This window comes from Homarus americanus, unplaced genomic scaffold (genome assembly GCF_018991925.1).
Source record: "Homarus americanus isolate GMGI-L3 unplaced genomic scaffold, GMGI_Hamer_2.0 scaffold43308, whole genome shotgun sequence".
Taxonomy (NCBI): domain Eukaryota; kingdom Metazoa; phylum Arthropoda; class Malacostraca; order Decapoda; family Nephropidae; genus Homarus; species Homarus americanus.
Window position 1 is genome coordinate 359,565 of NW_024723555.1, and position 7,701 is coordinate 367,265.

Genomic DNA, 7,701 nt, shown 5'->3' on the forward strand with positions numbered 1-7,701 from the left:
ACTGGTACTACCTGGTCTAGCGGCAGCCATGAGATAGATACCTGGTGACTATGAATGATCAACACTAACTTATGAAGAGATACACAGACACGGCCACTCACATAGATACATACATACACATATATAGACACATACATACACACATAAACACAGACAGACACACATAAACACATATTGTACACACACACACACACACACACACACACACATCACCATACCTTATTCACTACCTATGTTCACCTGTCCATACCTCTCTCTTTACCTGTCTACTTCCTCTTTATCTGCTGTCTATCTTGCTGTTTATCCCCCTCTGTCTTTCCTTCTAACTGTCTCCCTTACAATATTTTTCTGTTCGTCTTTCACCCACTGTCTTCCTGGTGACCATTTTATTTCTTTGAAGGTTATTTCCATATGTAGGACTTTTAATACAATCACCTCATTTGCATACGTAAAATCCCGTAAGTGGCGGTACTGGGCGGACACAAGCCTGGACAGTGACGTTTTGTACCCCCACCCCTCTCTCTCTCTCTCTCTCTCTCTCTCTCTCTCTCTCTCTCTCTCTCTCTCTCTCTCTCTCTCTCTCTCTCTCTCTCTCTCTCTCTCCCCTCTCTCTCTCTCCCTCTCTCTCTCTCTCTCTCTCTCTCTCTCTCTCTCTCTCCCTCTCCTCTCTCTCTCTCCCTCTCTCTCTCTCTCTCTCTCTCTCTCTCTTAGTTTTTCTTTTTTTTTGCCTTTCTCTCTTTCTTTCTCCATACATGTATATCTCTTTGTCTCTCTCTATGTCTCTCATTATCCATCTGGTTGTTTTTTCTCTAACCGTCTCTCTCACTGTCTGTCTACCTGTCCTGTTTTCTCTTCGTCTATCTCTAGTTGCAGGTTAGATGTATTTTTTATTAGAGATGTTGACATAATCCTTTGATGTTTGTGTTTATATTATAGAGGCTCAAGATGTTTGTATTTACAGAGTATTTTGATGTTTGTTTGTGTTTACAGTCACTCGATGTTTGTGTTTACATAATCCCTTAATGTTTACGTGTGTTTCTAAAGAGCTTTGATGTTTATATTCACAGTTTTTACTTGTTATATGTGTGGGTAATTAGATCATTACAAAAGACGATGGGATGAAGTGTATTTAATAACCACGAAGATACACAGAAAATGAATGCAAGTTAATTCTGTTTACCTGCCATATATACCTGTACAAGATGTTACCTGAAGTTAAAGTAACATATGCCTTATACTGGATAATATGAACTATTGTTTATAATGTACACTAGTATAAGGAGACAATATTATAAAATGTTCTCTCGGTAAAGTCGTTGACCTCTAAAAATTTAACCATTATAAACTGTTTATGTATTATGTTATTTATATTTGTAAAATTTCTGGATAAATAACCCGTTTGAAAATGTTAAAATATTTCCGTTGTTTACTTGAAAAGTTAAATGATCAGATAGAGATATGATAACACCGTCAGTAAATAACCTCAACGATGAGGCCAAGGATTCACAAGACAGCACAAGTACTGAGTGAAATACTATATATGACCAGAGGAAGAGAGTTTTCAGTGTCTAGTAAATAATAGAGAATGAAGCAGACAGGAGAGGACTGTTCCCTGTTGGCGAGGAGGAGGAGGAGTCCCCGGGAAGCTGCGGGTGATGAAGGTGACGGTGGTGGGGGACCAACAGGTGACTGGAGTGAACTGTCACCTAGGTGCCACGACGCTCGGCCGGAAACATGCCACTGTGGGTGTAAACGCCTTATCGTCTATCGATAACACTCCAGCATCAACAACATGGCCAAATATTCCCCGCCAATACCGTCGAGGGTTGTCCCCGTCGCGCGTGGGATTTACGCCTCAGCGCGCCGGCCACAGGTGAGCCCCTCTTACCTGGAGGTCGTAGACACCATCAACAGACCAACACGAACGATAAAATCTCGGCCATTTATCCTCGCGTTCCGTGCTGGGAATATTAATGCGAAGGGGACTTTAGAGGAAAATTCCCCTAAGATCTGGAATACCGCAGTAATATATATGGATTTTCGTCTCTCAGGACAACTCCAGCTAGAGGAAAAAGTCTCTCCCGCTTGAGGGTCTTATCAGTTCTCAGGTCCTCAGCGATGAAAAGATTTTTCATTGTAGAGACAAGCGGACAATGACAGCAGAACCCTGGTCCCCTAAGATGGGTCGGCGATAAGGCGATGTTTAGCGACACAGACACCACTAATCTCACCTGCTGGTCCTTCCCCAGGCGACCACCTGTTAAATTGGGTCCTCAAAATGAGAGAGAGAGAGAAAGAAAAGAATTTGTATTTATCAGAAAAACTCCACTTTGACTTTACCAGAATAAAGGATAACACTTGTTACCTGTAGATATAATAGTCACTTAAAACAGTAACGTTATTAATTTTATAAGTAGTTGAAGTTGATTTACTTATTGTGGATTAAGTAAGACTTTAGACACACTAGGCTTGGTTCAGATACGACAATGATCATAGAATTCCTAAGATAAATTAAGATACTTTGAGGTTAAGTGATTTATAAATGTTTTGAAGCTATTTTATTACTTCATTATCATCATTATTTCGTTATTGTTACTATTATTATCTTTGTTATTGTTATTATTAGCACAGTATAATTATTTTTATTTTTATTTAATTTTAGACTTATTTTTTTAATTATTACTGCCATTATTAGTATTATCATTATCGAAAACATAATTATTGTCAATGTTAATATGTTTATCACAAATAACATTATTATTACAACCACTAACATTATCAATATGTCTATCAGATAACATTATAAATACTGTATTAACTCTCAACACAGAGACTTAATTGACCAAGGAAGAACACTTGAGAAAGCTTTAGATCCTTATTGTATTTTTATCATAAGTGACGTGGATACAATACACTGCTCACTAACCCTCTGGTGGCGGTGTGGTCGGCACTGCACTCGACCGCCTTCACTGGCTTAACTAAATAGAAGTACTGTACCTATCCACAGGTAGACTGAGGTCATCCTTGGCTCGAACTAGCGCTTATTAGGAGTGTTTGTGTCCTCTCGGCCACCGCATCCCTTGTAAATCTGTAAGTATTTTTTTAAACTAAAGATTAATTAAAACTATAAATATGAAATTATTTTAATGTGTGGATGTTGATTAATACCCAGCTGTGGTTATTGATGTCTAGCCGTGAAATAATTATTGATGCCCAGCAGTGGTTATCATATTCTAGCGAAATCTGACATTCACATCACCTTAGGAGTTGCCATTTAGTCTTATCCTGGGCGATAACTCTCACCCCTCCTCCCTTACCCCCCTCACCTCTCCTCCCTTACCCCCCCCCACCCCCTCCCTCCTCTCCCCCTCCCTCACCCCCTCTCCTCCCCTCCCCTCACCTCTCCCCTCCCTCACCCCTCCCTCCCCTCCCCTCACCCCTCCCCCTCCCTCCTCCCCTCTCCCCCTCTCCCCCTCCCCCTCCCTCACCCCTCACCCCTCTCCCCTCCCTCACCCCTCCTCCCCTCCTCCCCTCCTCAGCCTCACCCCCAACAACACTCTCCCGATACGACGCTCATTTGTTTTTATTGTCACCGGGCACCACCGCGTCGGCAACACTATTTACAAGATGGTTAGCGATATTCACGATAAGATACTTTGGTCTCTTGGTCAAAAACCTCTGATGAAGTGATATATAACTCTCCAGTGCAATGGACTTGTTTGAGTATATTATCCTCCCCCCCCTTGGGTTACGTCTTACCCGTGTAACATCGTATGAATGATCGTCTAGTCTCTGGAGAAAAGAACACGGGTCTTAAATAATCTAATTTTATTTTCTGAAAGGCACTTAATATTCTCCCCCGAAAAAAATCTTAAGTTTATTTTATTTTTTCTCTCGTAGATGAATTCTGTGAGACATAAGATAAGATTATGAAAAGATTGCATGTTATTTTATTTTTTGGTGAATGGATATGTTTTTATCTATAACATCTGATAGGCTTTTTAACTCCTCCAGTATACGGGGAAGGGGTCTCCTCTGAACTGAATAAAATCGTCTGGCATTAACCAAATATCAAAATGGTGTCCCCCGTAGCGAAGGGGTAGAGCTAGCAATAACATGAATATTAATGGCGGCGATATTACACCAAGACTATATACCGTTTAAGATGAGTTTATTTATCCTTTGTTATGATTGAGGGGGGGATAACTTTACCCCTACGAGGCTTTAAGAACTGTAGCCAAGGAGCCGGATTCGAAAGATTATGCCGTCAAGTTGTTTTCCTTCGTAACTACATGAGGGTCTAGAAAACGCCACGAGATACGGTATATTCCCGACGACTCAGTTTTACCGCCACTTTTGCTGTCATCCTTCTGTCGTAGATCAAACTGAGCCAATTATATACGTCCTCACCTCTCCGATATGACGTACGAGTCTTTGATAATTCCAAGTCCTGGGTTTGGATTCTCTCAAGGTTCGTTCGTTCGTTCATGATTTTATTCCCCTTAAGTCATCTAACTAGCTCACTTACACAGATATTGGGTCTAAAATTTCATCGTAAATTACACTTTCTGTCGTAACTGCAATGTACCTTTTTTGGGGGGGCTTCCAGGAACGATCAAAATGACAACTAATATGACTCAGGAATTGCACAGAGATTCGTCCTCTTTGTCAGCTAGTTTGGGGAATAAATCCGACTTACGAACATCTGACAATCCGGATCTATCTGTATGAACGGCGGCTCCACGTTTGTTTACACCACAGCTCGTATTTTTGTCTTGTTTTGTCGAGGCTTGTGTTTCGTCACCATTATCTGAACAATACTTGTGTAAATGTAGAAAAGGGGTCTCTCTCTCTCTCTCTCTCTCTCTCTCTCTCTCTCTCTCTCTCTCTCTCTCTCTCTCTCTCTTTCTGTTTTTGTGTATTTTCTCTCTTTTTCTCTCTTTGTAATGTGTAGTTCTTTACATACATACATACAGACATACGTACGTACATACATACATACAGTATCTACCAATCTCATTTTTTCTCTCTTTTCCTTATCTCTCTCTTAGTCTTGCTATTTATCTCTCCTCTCATTCGTTCTTCCTCATAATTTCTATTTCTTACGATGTCTGTTTCTCTTTTTCACTCTCACCCTATCTTTCATTCTCTTCATTTGACCAATCTTGAGGGAAACGGAGACATTAATATTTTTTTTGAACTTACGCTAAAATTATATACGGTAAAAAAAAAATATATTAAATTTCTATTCATTTCATTAATAGAAAATAGAAATTAAATTGAAAATAAAAAGTGGTCTTATAAATAAATGTCTAATTATTCACGACCATGTAACGCTCAGGAAAAAACCCCAGATACAAACAACTACAAATATAAGTTTCAAACATTGTATATCTTTGTCTAACACTGGCGTTGTATGTATCACACAAGAACACGTATCAGTAACTACACCGGCGCTGTATGTATGAATGTATGTCTGTATGTATATATGTATCTCTGAACAACAGGCGTCAATAACCGTACATTTTATATTTGGCAACGGACCGATAAATACAGAGAGGAGATTTTATTTACAAGAATGATGTTGAAAGCAATTTTGTAAGTAACTAGCTTAGGGTGCGTGTTGAAGGCACAGTAAACCAGACTGGCAAGTAGGCAAACGAGCCAGCAAGCACGCAGGGATGAGGGCAAGCAAGCAGGCAGGCAGGCAGACAAGCAGATAGTTTAAAGGGATGGTAGGAAGGGGGTTAGGGGAGAAGAGAACAGAGACTAGATGAGAATGGGATTGGAAAGTTACAATAAGAAATAGGAAGAACACGGGAAGAAACGCATACGGGTAGATGAAGCAGAGTTAGAGGAAGGAAGTACGTAAAGACAACGAAGAGAAGAGGCAAAAGAAAACGGAATGAAGGAGGAGGGGGGGGGGACCACAAATAGATATGCAGGGGATGAAATGATAGTGGTTGATGGTTGTCGGTGGTAGAAATAGTGGTAGTAGTGGTTGTGGGTGGTGATGGCGGGGGAGGGAGAGACGGACGGTGTGTCGCTCGCCCGTGCCGCCGCCCGTAAACGATCCACTCCCCGCTGCGTCTTCCTTGGTCTCATGAATTTTAGTGTTCTGTCCCTCCCTTCCCTTCCCCATCCCCTCTCCTCTCCCCTCCTCTCCCCCACCACCTCCTCCTCCTCTTTCTCCCCTCCCTCCCTCACCCCCCTCCCCACCTCCTCCTCCTACCAACCTCTACCTATTTTTACCTCCCCATTTCAACCCCTTCCGTACCTGCTCTATCTACCTACTACTACTATTACGACTACTACTACTACTACTACTACTACTACTACTACTACTACTACTACTACTACTACTATAATAATTTATCAGGAAAGAAAAAAACATTTGATATTTCACCTTCACTATAATTTGAAATAATACAACTCAGATATAAACGCCAATTATAACACAGACAGACACAAGCAGACAACAGCCATACAGACAGAAACAAGCAGACACAGACAAACAATTATAAACAGAGACAGACTCAAATCTTAATGAAAGACAAACAAACAAACAAACTTACAAATAAATAATGACAGACAAACACATACAGACATACGTAAACAGAATATGACATCCAAGTGTAATAATATAAACAATCTTACCTTCATAATTACCTTCTCTACTGTTTACATATCCAGGTGTGACTGTCCCCTTATTAACAGGTGTAATTATTGGTGTCTATATTCTTTCAGCAAATATTTATTGATTTTATATGTCTATTCTGATTTATTTACCTATATTTCCACATTTCATTTCAGTATTCTCTTCTTTTATTGGGTGTTTTTCTCTTGTCTTTCTTTCTATCTACTTATTTTTATTCTATCTTATTTTTTTGTCCTCTTAATCCGTCTATTTTTATTATCATCGTTTATTTATTAGTTCGTGTGGTTATTTATTTATTTTATATATTTATCTCTACGTTATTTAGATTCTTCTATTTTTTTCTGATTTTTATTCTACTTAAATAATAATCAATTGTTTATCTTTTTACACTTACATTATCTGTTTACATTATCTCTACCTTGTTTATACATTTACGTTACCCAATTTCACTACCTCATTTACACACTTACATTACCTATTTTACATTATCTATTTTTACACATTTAACTTAACTATTTACAGTATTTACTCATGTATTTCTCAAGGTACTGTTCTGGTTTAGTCTTGCATTATATGATAGTGAAGAACCCTCACCGGGGGGGGGAGGGGGGGGGGAGGGTCAAGCCATATGTTTACCTCTCGTGAAACTCTTGAGTGTTTTGTTGGAGAAAACTTGACCAGTGTTGTGCATGATGTGGAGAGCAGGCCGTGAGCTGGGGCACCCTGAGGAAACCTTCTCTCTTTCTCACCATGATGTAAGTCGTATTTAACTCACGCTGGAGATGTGAGGTAAGGTGAGGTGAGGTGAGGTGAGGTGAGGTGAGGTGAGGAGGCCGGTCAGTGGCTATTTCGTGTGTTGTCTAATCTGTTTATGGATACTGTTTTGTTTTCGATGTTACGTTAGGCGTCGTAAGGTGGTAAGGTAGTTTGTATTGGGGTTATTTATGCCTTTAGGGTCGTTAGGTCAAAAGGTCACCACGTTCGTAACTTTGGGGAAATTTGGGCAGATTTTTTTTCTTTTCGTGATTTTTTTATTTTTTTTA